This window comes from Triticum aestivum, chromosome 7B, assembly GCF_018294505.1.
Source record: "Triticum aestivum cultivar Chinese Spring chromosome 7B, IWGSC CS RefSeq v2.1, whole genome shotgun sequence".
NCBI classification, from domain to species: Eukaryota; Viridiplantae; Streptophyta; class Magnoliopsida; order Poales; family Poaceae; genus Triticum; species Triticum aestivum.
This window is the reverse complement of record NC_057813.1, coordinates 154693587-154707223: the sequence shown is the minus strand read 5'-3', so window position 1 is coordinate 154707223 and position 13637 is coordinate 154693587.

Genomic DNA, 13637 nt, shown 5'->3' with positions numbered 1-13637 from the left:
GGAATCTGCTCGGTCTTCTGGAAGGGGAGCCGGACAGTTAACCTGTCCGGACGTCTTCTGCCAGGCCTGTTAAAGGTATTGGGAGTTTTAGATCCCGCATAGAGTCAAACTATGAAAAGCAAGTGTCCCATAAAGGATAACATGGCTTACCTCGCCAACCGGACGCTGTGAGCTGAATCCGCGATCTTCAGTAGTGGACGCAGGGGCCTCGGCGCCCTTGAACAGCACCCTCCAGGCCTCTTCGTATGTAGTGTCGAAGAGCCCGCTCAGGGTTTGGTGCTGTGCCGGATCGAACACCCACAAGTTGAAGTCCCGTTGTTGGCAGGGGAGAATCCGGCGGATGAGCATGTCCTGGATTACGTTGACAAGCTTGAGCTTCTTGTTCACCAGGGTTTGGAGACAGGATTGGAGTCCGGTCAGCTCTTCCGAATCGCCCCACTGCAGGCCCTTCTCTTTCCAGGAAGTGAGCCTCATGGGGATGCCAGATCTAAATTCAGGGGCCGCTGTCCATTCAGGGTCACGCGGCTCGGTGATGTAGAATCACCCCGATTGCCACCCTTTGATGGTTTCCACGAAGGCGCCCTCGAGCCAAGTGACATTGGGCATCTTGCCCACCATGGCGCCCCCGCACTCCGCCTGGCTGCCCTTCACAACCTTCGGCTTGACATTGAAGGTCTTTAGCCACAAGCCGAAGTGGGGCTGGATGCAGAGGAAGGCCTCGCACACGACGATAAACGCCGAGATGTTGAGGATAAAATTCGGGGCCAGATCGTGGAAATCCAGGCCGTAGTAGAACATGAGCCCCCGGAAAAAGGGGTGGAGTGGGAAGCCCAGTCCACGGAGGAAATGGGTTAGGAATACCACCCTCTCATGGGGCCTGGGGGTGGGGGTGAGCTGCCCCTCGTCGGGGAGCCGGTGCGCGATATTGCTGGACAAGTATCCGGCGCTGCGCAGCTTCTTGATGTGCCCCTCCATAACGGAGGAGGCCATCCACTTGCCTCCCGCTCCGAACATGGTTGGAGAAGGTTGAGGTGACATGTGCGGACTTGGGCGCTGGAGCTCGAGTGCGCGGAGATGGATAAGCAAAGGAGGAAGAAGACATAGGTAAAAAGGTGGATCATTATCCCCTTATATATGGGCGGACAAAACTATGCGTCCCCACTAAGCCTGGTGAAACTCGCTTATCTCCCAAGCGCCACAATCAATGGCGCGGTTGGGTTACCCACGTCCGTATTGATTAGAATCCCGGAATAAGGGGACACGATCTCTGCTTCGACAAGACGTGCCAAGGAAACCGCTTCGCTAAACGCGCTGAGGTGGAATAATAAAAACGATTCAAATAAAGGCTTGGCCGCGGCGTGACGTCATGCCACAAAATACGTCAGCAGATTGAACTTGTGTAAATATTATTCTCTCTACGGTGGTATGTGGAATTTATTTTGCAGAGCCGGACACTATCCTGGTGTTCACAATCTTCTATGAATTATTCGGAGGAGGAACCCACCTTGCAATGCCGAAGACAATATGCGCGCTGAACTCGTCGTCATTGAAGCCTGGTTCAGGGGCTACTGAGGGAGTCCTGGACTAGGGGGTGTCCGGATAGCCGAACTATCATCATTGGTCGGACTCCAAGACTATGAAGATACAAGATTGAAGACTTCGTCCCGTGTCCGGATGGGACTTTCCTTGGCGTGGAAGGCAAGCTCGGCAATACGGATATGTAGATCTCCTACCATTGTAACCGACTCTGTGTAACACTAGCCCTCTCCGGTGTCTATATAAACCAGAGGGTTTTAGTCCATAGGACGAACAACAATCATACCATAGGCTATCTTCTAGGGTTTAGCCTCCTTGATCTCGTGGTAGATCCACTCTTGTACTACCCATATCATCAATATCAATCAAGCAGGAGTAGGGTTTTACCTCCATCGAGAGGGCCCGAACCTGGGTAAAAACATCGTGTCCCTTGTCTCCTGTTACCATCCGCCTAGACGCATAGTTCAGGACCCCCTACCCGAGATCCGCCGGTTTTGACATCGACACTCCTCATCTGGCGTTGACACGCAGCAGCCGCGTTCGGTAGGCCGTAAGGCATGCAAACATAGCTGTGGGGTGGACCTTCGCACCATCCCACACGTGAGGGCCAGAGGCGCTCCTGAGAGGCTTCTCAGTTGAGTCCTGGTATGTCGATGCAGACGTGCAGCCCACCATCCTCGCCTGGATGGGGAGCTACGGCAGGTAAGCGGCGGCTGCCACTCATGACTCTTGACTCCTGCAGCTCCTGAATGATCTCGCTGACGAATTCCTGAGGGTTTGGCCCTCCTTGCCTTGCTCCTTCCTGAGGGAAACGTGCATTGAAGCACGCTTCCAAGTGGTGCCCGAGCGCCTCCCTCGTGATCCTAGCAAAGTCGATGGCTCTCCAGAAGAGAGCCCCCGAGCCTTGCTCGAGGAGGGCGCCGGGCGCGCCTTCCTATGCGACAGAAGGAGGTGCACCCTGAACAAGCGCGGACCCTGAGGGGCCTGCATTCCGAGGGGTCGGGCCAGGCGATGTCTTCTTCTTCTTAGGAGCAGCCTCGGGAAGCCTCCCGTTCCTGTGATCTGGGTCTTCAATTGATGTGGCTTGGAAAGCACGTTCCAGAGAACACACAGCATCTCTCTCTTCACAGGGCACCATGATGACTCCACCGCTTCCTGGCATCTTGAGGACATTGTAGCCGTGATGGGCCACGGCCATGAACTTGGCCAGGGCTGGGTACCTGAGGATGGCATTGTACGGCAGGCGGATGTGAGCGATGTCAAAGTCACTGAGCTCGGTGCGGTAGTTGTAGCACTTCCCGAAGGTAACAGGAAGGCGGACCTGCCCTATCGGAACCGTGGAACCGTCAGTGACTCCTGAAAAAGGCTTGGTTGGCTACAGCTGATTGTATGGCACTTGGAGATTGTTGAACGTCTCGATGGATAGCACATTGAGCCCTGCTCCGCCATCGATGAGGGTCCTGATGACTTGCACATTGCTGATAATTGGGGAACAAAGCATCGGGAGGACTCCTGCAGTGGCCGTGCACTTGAGCTGATCCGCTGAGCTGAACGTGATGGCACACGCTGACCACCTGAGAGGGCGTGTGGCCTCAAGCTTGGGGAGGACTGCATTCACTTCGCGAGCAAACTACTTCGAGATGCGCTGAGAGGCCGGGGCTTGAGCGCCGCCCAAGATGCAAGCGATTGCGTGCGGCTCCTGGAAGCCTCCAGCCCCCTCGTCCTGGTGATGGTCTTCATTCCTCCTCGGCTATGGTGGCAGAGGAGGGATGCCTGCATGGCCTTGCGGGCAATCCTCGCGAGGCTGATCCCTCCAACCGCCCTTGCAAGGTGGGTCCCTCCAACCTCCCTCACGATGCTAGTCCTGCCAGCGGCCCTCGCGAGGTCGGTTACGCCACCCTTGGCGAGGGCCACGGTCTTCCCATCATCCTCCACCTCTTCCTCCTCCTCGGCCATAGCCCTGGTCGCTGCGCTCAGGGCGTCGACCGGCACGAACGTCTCGCACGGCCCTGAGCTCTTGGAATTCGTTGGTGTTGTGGGTGTGGAGGTCGTGGTACATGCAGTACCGGCTGCCCTTGGATGACTCAGGCTGATCCCGACCTCTCTTGGTGTCCGGCTCTGCCGCAAGCACGGCAGCCCCCTTGCGCTTCACGTCCTTGGCCTTGGGCTTCTTCTCTTCTGGGTCAGCAACTGGCAGCTCGAGCAAGGGAAGGCGCCCTTCCTCAGCCCTAGCGCACTTGGTCGCCAGATTGAACAGCTCCAGGAAGGTGCACAGGTCCTCATGGATTGCGAGCTCCTCCTTCATCTTGACATCACGCACGCTGTCGGAGAAGGCTGAGATGATGGCCTCCTCAGACACCTTGGGGATTTTAAGGCGAGCATTGTTGAAGCGCTGGATGAACTTCTACAGGGTCTCTCCCGGCTGCTGCTTGATGCGGCGCAAGTCGCTCATGGCCGGGGGCCGGTCGCGGGTGCCTTGGAAGTTGGCGATGAATCGGGTGCGCATCTCGTCCCAGGAGGATATCGTGCCAGGAGCCAGGTTCAGGAGCCAGGTGCGGGCGCCGTCTTTGAGCGCCATGGCGAACCAGTTTGCCATGACCTTATCGTCCCCGTTGGTGATTTCGATGCCCAGCTCGTAGAGCTGGAGGAACTCAGCGGGGTCAGCCGTGCCATCGTAGCGCGGGGGCAGATCTGGCTTGAACTTGCCCGACCAGGCCACGCTGCGCAGCTCGACGGAGAAGGCACAGCAGCCTGCAGTGGTCGCGGGAGCCCTTTGGTGACGGAGAGCTTGATCTTGCGGGTCTCTGTGCACTGCAGCCAGGTGCAGCGCGGGGTCTTGATGCGCTGGAGTAGGAGCGCGCTCGTGCCGAGCCGGTGCGGGGAGCACTCGGGCGGCCTCTTGGGGACGAGGGATCTCTTGGCAACTCTTCTCTTGCTGTGCTGGCGCCGGACGGAGTAGGTTCTGCCCAGGGGCCACGCACCTTGGGCCCAAGGCGCCTTCTTGAGGGGGAGGCGGTTGAGGCGCCCCCGGAGCTTCATCGCCCGTGCAGGGCGAGGCGCGGTGCAGTGAGAGGGATGGTGCAGGGGAGCCCCCAGCGGCGCTGACGAGCTCGGTGATGCGGGCGAGCCAGTCATCGTAGAGGTCGTCGACGGGACGGTAGTGCAGGAGCTCCCGCGCCAGGAGCAGCACGGCATGCGCGTCCGCAGGAGCGCGATGGGCGTGGGACGAGGAGCCGGCCGGAGTCACTGAAGGATGCAGGACGACGCCAGCTGCTCGTTCCCCGCTGGGCCGGTGGCGGCGTTGACGGCAGGCAACGGGAAACGGCGGGGGAGCCCGCCAACAAGGGCTGTCTGGGCGACGCGAGTGGCAAGGGCAGCCTGGCGCTCGGCGCGGGCTCGACGAGCGTGTGACATGGATGGGACGGGCGGCGAAACACGAGGCGACGGAAGGCAGATTCCAGCACACCCCAACATGGCGCGCCAAATGTCGGATTTCGGGTTTCGATAGACCCTCAAGGTTCAAACACTAGGGTGTACGCGGAGATCACACCTCCAGCCTACCCATGTCTCACTGCCTCGCCAGGATCTAAAACTACACGAAGAACAACACAAGGGACACAAGATTTATACTGGTTCAGGCCTCCATTGTGGTGTAATACCCTACTCCAGTTTCTGGTGTGGTGGATTTCCTCTGGGGCTGACAGGGAACAGTACAAGGGAAGAACAGCCTCGCGAGGGTCTGTTCTTGGCTGGTGCGATGAACTACTAGGGGGAGTTCAGTCGCTTCTCTCTCTCTGTGTGTCTTTCTATCCTTGTTCATTCGATGCCTCTACCCTGTGGGTGGCTAGTCCTATTTATTGGCGAAGGCCCCGGGCCTCTTCCCAAATATTGAGCCGGAAGGGCGCCAACAATTGGCCATTTTGAAGGGGAACATCTAGTACATTTATCCTGACTAAAGTTGGTCCTCGCCTGCCAAAGACCCTGACGATGACGCCGGCTTGGGCTCCACGATGACCTCTGTTCTGCCGTTCTGCTGGTCTTGGTCTTGTTGCACCGAAATGGTTGCCTTTGCTTGATACCCTTGCCTGCGCTTACCCCCTTTGCACCAAAGAGGAAACAAGGACTCTGCGCAGGCCAGCGCCCGCCTGGCCTTGGTCCTCATGGCTTGCGTCACGGGCACCTCGTGACGTACCCCGCCTTGATCTCTCCGCCTCCTCGCAACTAGCCTGACGAGGTCGTGCCTGAGGAAGCCTCCTGTCGTCCGCCCCGCGAGGCTTGGCCCCTCACGAGGGTCTTGAGCATGTGCTGATGAAGATGGGCCGTACTGGGCCACTCCTTGAGCCACGCCGCAGGCCGCAGGCCGGCAAGTCTGGGTACCCCCGTTCCCAGAACACCGACAGACCCATGTCATTACAATCGCGCTTGAGCCGCCCTAGCTTCATATTCAGAGGCAAAAAACGACAATTTTTCTCCAACATTAAGACTGCAGAGTCGGCATCCATCTTATCAGACAAATGTATTATGGCCTTGACCCGGTGCACCCAATGGTTCGTGGACTCACCCTCCTCCTGTTTGCAATTAGTCAAATCTACAATTGACATGGGCTACTTGCATGTATCTTTGAAGTTCTGAATGAACCGGGCTTTTAACTCGCCCATGAACTGATGGAATTAGGCGGTAGCCCCTTCAACCAAGTGCGAGCAGTCCCATCTAACATCATGGTGAACTACTTGGCCATCACAGCATCACTAACCTCTAGTAACTCCATAGCCATCTTGTAGCTTTCAATCCATGCCCCAGGCTGTAAGTCGGCCATATGATTAGGCACCTTTCTGGGCCCTTTGAAATCTTTAGGCAAATGCTCGTTACATAGAGCCGGCACCAGACAGGGGACACCTCCGGTCCTAGTGGTCGCGCCTACCTCAATAGAAGTCGTCGGATAAACCGGAAAAGGCTGGTAAGTCGCCAGCTGAGCCGCCTGCTCAGCCACCTGCTGAGCCGCCCTCTCAGCCTCTTGACGTATTATGTCCTGATCAACCAAATTAAGAGCTCCATCGCGTGCTGGGTCATGCCCGCCTGGCTGGTTACAGCACCGCGCGTTGCTTGAAACGGCGGTTGAGTCCTTGTGCCTTCTATGACTCAGGCTCCGGCTTGGACGAGGGGACGAATGAATCCTGTCTCGGCTATACGAGTACGCCTCCTATTGTGCCAAAGCCGTCTGGAGAAGCTCTCTGATCCTTCGAGTTTCAACCATCGTTGGAGAGTCGCCCTCCCCCGGGAGAGTCGCCAATCATGCCGCCGCAGCGATCATGTTCTCCAACAGCTTAGAATAATGACCCGGTGGTGTTGGTATATACTGAGGCGGAGCAGTATTCATCGGGAGGTTCCATCATACGTGGATGAACTGGCGTTCCAGCCCGGGGTGCCGCAACCCGGTCTATCTCCGGCTGGTTACTGGGCGGGAGCCGAGACTGAGTCTTCTGGTATCTTCTCCTCATGACCTCATTGGATGCATTCTGATCCATCGTGAGCCGGAAAGTCTGAGCCTGAATCCGATGAGCCTGAGCATCTAGAGTCGCCCTTTCTGCGGTCATCCTGACATCTTCCGCTGCCAGGTCTTCCTTAGCCTGCACTATATCTTGTTTTAACTGCACCACTTCCGCATCATGTTGAGCTTGATCCGCCGGGTTGACCGCGGCGGCTAACAGAGCAGTCATCTTATCCATGAGATCCATCAGCACCTGAGCCGGCGGGCGCACAGGGCCTCCTGCCCCGGCCTCCGCTGACCCAGAGGTTATTGCTGCCGCAGTTGTGGAGTTTTGAATAGGTTGCGTGCCAGCCATGAAGATCCCAACTCTGCTCGGCGGCTCAAGGAGATCCGGAATACTGCTGCCATCGGAACAGCCCCCAAGCCCGCCGTCTTGCAGTTGATATAACGAATCTGTCTCGCCCGTGGACGACTCACCATCAGAATAGGTGGTCGTCTCACTGCCAGATGTAGACCCTTCAAAGAGTCCTCCGTGGATGCATCCTACGAAGGCATGCTTCACGGCTGGCAGAGCCCGGGCGGGTCTCGCACGCTGAGCCATCTCGACGAAGTCGGTGCAGATGTCCGGCTCAGGGCCCGGCTCGTCGATCTTGCTGATGAAGACGTGAATTTCGCCGAAGGGGACCCGGTACCCGTACTCAATTGAGCCGGCGTCGGGGCCCCAGCCTGTGTCGTCAATGTAGAGCTTGCCACGACGACTCTTGGTCATCCGACCCACAGCGTATCCCTTGAGCCCTTCAAAGATGCCCTTCAAGAACTCAAATCCACCGTGCGCTGGCCCCATGGTGGGCGCCAACTATCGTGGAATTTTCACGTCAGATGTCCTAGTGAAAGGACTTAGTCATGGGGCCATCGCAGCTAGGAAGATTAAAGGGGTTAATCAGGACAAAGGACATGGGGTTTATACTGGTTCGGCCCCTTACGGTGAAGGTAAAAGCCTATGATCTAGTTTTGAGTGGGATTGCTTATGACTCGATTACTAGGGAGTGGAATCGCTTGACCTACCTCTTGATCTGATGTTACTTGCCCTGAACCGCCGCCGGGTCATCCCTTTATATATAGAGGTCAATGCCCAGCAGCTCATAGAGTCCCGTCCGGCTCATAAACAGTGTCCGACTCGGTCTCTAACTATTCTTGCCTTACAATACAAGTCATGTACATATGGAGGTTTATCTCTACAGGCCTTAAGTCACCTCTGGGCTTTGGGCCCTTAACTGACCCACCATCTTCAACCTTGGTCTTGGGCTTTAAGAGTACTTGTAGGTATAACCCGGCCCCTCCTGGGCGGGTCATACCTAATAGTTATATCCCCAAAAATAGGGCACTGGATGTTCTGGTCCAAGGTATTGCGACCAGAATAGCTTCTCCGTTGAGCTCCCCTCTTCAGCTCAATAGAATTCGGCAGCGTCTGACATGCTGCATGGCAGATCCACAAACGCCCCTGGAGAGCTCCAAATCCGGGTAAGTAAAAGGAACATTTCCTTCACATATCTGCTCTGCATAATGAAAGCCTTACATGTCGTAATCTTTTTGGCTGCCTGAATTTCCTGGAGGGCGGCTTGGGCTTTGGCTCGGGCATCTTGTGCGCTCTGGTGGGCCTTGGCAAGTTCGGACTCTTGATTCTTTAAATCGCGCTCCAAGGACTCGTACTTCTTGACGGCGTCCTGGAGCTCTTGCTAGACCTCGCTGACCCGGGCCTCCTGCTCCTCACGCGCGGCTTGTTCCTTGGCCACTTTGTCCTCGGCCTTGGCCAACGCCTTCTTGAGGGCTGCTACTTTGGTTGTGCCCCTAATAAATTTCATGACACTTTAGTCAGCACGAACCATTCATCCTTCCTAAATATATACATAGGTTACTACATACCTTAGCTGTCCTCCAACTGCTTCTTCACGAGACCGAGCTCTTTCTCGGCCCGCTCCAGGTTCTGCTTCAGTCTAGAGACTTCCGTAGTATGAGCGGCAGCAGCCAGCAGCGACGCCTACTTATTCATATAGGCATATTATGTTAGACTCCTGCAAAAATTATTTTGATCCTCTTTTCGGCTTTTCTTTTCGAACACCGAATAGAGTATCAGCGACTACTGTCTACACTGTGATATTCTTTTTACAATTACATTACTTACCTCAAAGCCTGTTAAAAGGCTAGTGCCGGCTTCGGTCAGTCCACTTTTCGCGGACTGGATCCTCCCAATCACCGTACCCATAAGGGTACGGTGTTCGTCAACAATGGAAGCGCCTTGCAGCGCTTCCAGCAACCTGTCCAGTGCCTCTGGTTGGACAGAGGTCGCCGGCGGGATAGGAATGCCCCCTTCTTTCGACGAGGACTGCTCGCCTGATTCCGAAGCCGTATGGGTCTCCAGAATTATATTTGGATGAGGGCCAAATTGAATACGGCCCCCATCGTTAGTATCCATGGGGGTCTGCTCCCCCATGTGTCCGGCAGCTGAGGCTTTACCCTCCGGCGCCTCCTTGACGGCCTATGGATTCTCTCCTAGACCGGGATCCTTCGGGACGACGCCTCGGTGCCGTCCGTGTTCGTGGGAGAGGAGGCCGAGGGGAGGGTCCCGATGTCCATTGCGGACGGATCCAGCGAGTCCTATGAAGATAAGGACTGATCGAGATCTGATCGAGCCGGACTGCAAATGCGTAAATCAGCACATTAAAACTATAAAATAAAGAGGCCGGATACATGAACATGTCCGGATACTTAAGATTTGGCCAGGGGCTTCTCCCTGGGTTTCCACTCCTAGCTGTTGTAGGTGGCCGGTGTGGAGCTGTCCGGAAGGGAAGCTTTCCCCTTCTTGGATGCCTCGGCCTCCAAGTGCTTGGAGGCCGTCCTCTTCTTTCTCCCCCTACAGGGGAGGGAATGGATTTCTTCTTCTTCCTCCTCCTCTTCGTCGTCTTCGACGACGGAGGAGCGAGCCTCGGCGTCTTCGGACGTTGCATCCAAAGTGCCCTTACGACGGAGACCACCTCTGGTCCCCTTGGCCTTCTTCTCTGGCACCTCATAAGGCGCCGGGAATAGCATCTTCATCAAGAGCGGGGTTTCTGGGTCTTCGGGAAGCGGAGCCGGACAATTAATCTGCTCCGCTATCTCTGTCCAGTCCTCAAATAATTGATAGGGAGACTTAGATGCCTTCCTCGAATATGCAAGTAAAGGGTACACCTTGAAAGCATGAAAGAACTTACCAGATTAGACGGGTGAGTTAGATCGTGCCTGCGATCCTCGTCCGTAGCCGATGGTGTCTCACCGGCCTTGAAAAGCACCTTCTAGATATCTTCGTGCGTCATGTCAAAGAGCTCTAGTAGCGTCTGGTGCTTGGCCGGATCAAACTCTCGCAGATAGCAAGCCCGACGTTTGCATGGAAGAATCCGGTGGACGAGCATAATCTGAATCACGTTGACAAGCTTGACTTTCTTGTTTATCATGCTCTGGACATGCGTTTGGAGCGCTGTCAGCTCGTCCGGAGAGCCCCAGGATAGGCCCTTCTCTTGCCAGGAGGTGAGCCGCATGGGACTCCAGATCAAAATGTGGGGGCCGACACCCAGTTGGTGTCGCATGGCTCGGTGATGTAGAACCACCGTGATTGCCACCCTTTAACAGTGTCCACAAAGGAGCCTTCGGGCCAGGTGACATTGCGCATCTTGCCCACCATGGCACCTCCGCACTCTGCTTGTTGGCCGCTCACCACCTTCGGCTTCACATTTAAGGTCTTCAGCCATAGGCCAAAGTGAGGTGGGATGCGGAGGAAGGCCTCACACACGACAATAAATGCCGATATGTTGAGGATAGAGTTGGGGGCCAAATCATGGAAGTCCAGCCCGTAATAGTGCATCAGTCCGCGGATGAACCGGTGGAGGGGGAATCCCAGCTCTCGAACGAAGTGTGTGAGGAACCCCAACTTCTCCTGGGGCTCCGGGGTGGGGACGATTTGTCCCTTGGCCGGAAGTCAGTGAGCTATTTCCTTGGCTAGGTATCCAGCCTCCCGGAGCTTCTTGATGTCCTTCTTCTTGATGGAGGAGGACATCCACTTGCCTCCTGCTCCAGACCCGGACATGATTGGAATGCTTTTTTGGGCGGAGAAGGCGACAGCTTGGGTGTTGGAGCTCAAGGATGGATGGGCGGAGGAAGGAGAAGGCATGGGTGAAAGAGGATGAATCATTATCCTTTTATAAAGGCAGTAAAAGTCATGCGCCTCCCCACTCACCTTAAAACCTGCCTATTTCCCAAGCGTTGTGTAGATGACACGGTTGGGTTACCCATGCCCGCATTGATGAGAATACCATGATAAAGGGACATGATCTCTGCTTTGACAAGACATGCCAATGAAACTGCACCTCGAAATGCGGAGCGGCAGGCTAAAAACGGTTCGAATAATGACTGGGCAGTGGCATGATGTCACGCTACAAAAAGTTGTCAGCGGATTGGACTCGTGAAATATTATACTCTCTACGGTTGTGTGTGGTACTTGTTTTGTTGAGCCGGACACGTTTTCTATGTTCGAAAGGCTATGTTGGAATATTCAGAGGAGGAACCCGCCTTGCAATGCCGAAGACAAGTTGTGTGCCGGACTCATCATCATTGAAGCCTGGTTCAGGGGCTACTGAGGGAGTCCTGGATTAAGGGGTCCTCGGACAGCCAGACTATATACTTTGGCCGGACTGTTGGACTATGAAGATACAAGACATAAGACTTCATCCCGTGTCCGGATGGGACTCTCCTTTGCGTGGAAGGCAAGCTCGGCGATTCGGATATGTAGATTCCTTTCTCTGTAACCGACTTTGTGTAACCCTAGCCCCTCTGGTGTCTATATAAACCGGAGGGTTTAGACTTCTAGGGTTTAGCCACAACAATCATAATCCCATAAGCTAGGCTTCTAGGGTTTAGCCATTACGATCTCGTGGTAGATCAACTCTTGTAATACTCATATTCATCAAGATCAATCAAGCAAGAAGTAGGGTATTACCTCCATAGAGAGGGCCCAAACCTGGGTAAGCATCGTGTCTCCTGCCTTATGTTACCATTAGCCTTAGACACACAGTTCGGGACCCCCTACCCGAGATCCGCCGGTTTTGACACCGACAGTTAGATCAACAATAATGCATATGAGAGCCACTCAACATTTTCATCATGGTCTTCTCCTCTCAACCCCCAAAGGAAAGAAAAGAAATAAAACTATTTACACGGGAAAGCTCCCAACAAGCAAAAGAAGAACAAGAAATCTTTTTAGGTTTTCTTTTAATATTACTACTACAATCAAGGAAAGTAAACTAGCTAAAAATTACAAATAATTTTTTTTTGTTTTTTCTTAAGGTTTTTCAAACACACAAGAAGAAAGCAAGAAAAGGAAAATAAACTAGCATGGATAGTACAATGAAAAAGTATGAGCACCGACAACTAGCATGAGTGTGTGAACGTGAATGTAATGTCGGTGAGAAATATGTACTCCCCCAAGCTTAGGCTTTTGGCCTAAGTTGGTCTATGGCCACTACTGGCCTGGCGGATATCCAAAGTCGTAGTCGGGGTTGTACTGAGATGCATCAGCTACTGCGTGACGAGCTGTAGCTTGGAGGTGAGCTGCCTCCGTCCTCCTCTCATATTCGTTCGCCTCCTCCCTGGTTATAAAGTATCTCCTTTTTGCCTGAAAATCAAAGAAAGTGGGAGCAGGGAGAGCAACATGGACAGTATGCCGTCTGTCAAAGATTAGTCGGTACTGGAGGAACTGTTCATTCCTCTCAAGAAACTGATGGCTAACAATGGCACTATAATCTAAATAAGCAGGAGGCAACTCCATGTCACTTCCATGTATGGGTACACCAAGATAATTACCTACACGAGTTGCATAAATCCCACCAAACAAATCTCCACATGTACCATTAAGATGCAGCCTTCGTGCAACAATGGCCCCCAAGTTATATTGTTTATCACCTAATACCCCACTCTTGAGGACACTAAGATCTGGAACGCACATGTGACAAGCCTCATCTTTACCGTTAATGCATCTACCTATAAAGAGAGAGAAATAATGTATGGAAGGGAAATGAATGCTCCCTATGGTAGCTTGTGTGATTTCTTCAGATTCTCCCACAGTGATACTAGCAAGAAAGTCCTTATATTCAGATTTGCGAGGTTCACTCACATTGCGCCACTGCGGGAGTTTACAAGCAGTATTAAAATCTTCAAGCTCCATGGTATTTAATTTATCATAAAGATCAAACAAAATAGTGTGAGAATTGCGCGAGGATGTAAATTTAAACCTTCTCACAAAGGAATCAGTGAGGTAGTAGTACTGTAAGCACTTATCTGACATGAAGTCCCCAAGATCAGCATTACACACATATGCATCAAATTCATCCTTGATGGTTGCTTGGACCATAAACACTTCTGACGGTCATTCACAAGGCCGCACTTGAGCTTCCCTCGGTGGTTCATCGTCCGTCTCACGTATCTCGAGCCTTGGTCTTTGCTTCCTTGAGGAACCACCTTGGTACATTTTCCTATGCATTTTTCTTTCTCTGAAAAATTTCTGAAATTTTTAGTGACTCAAAATAAA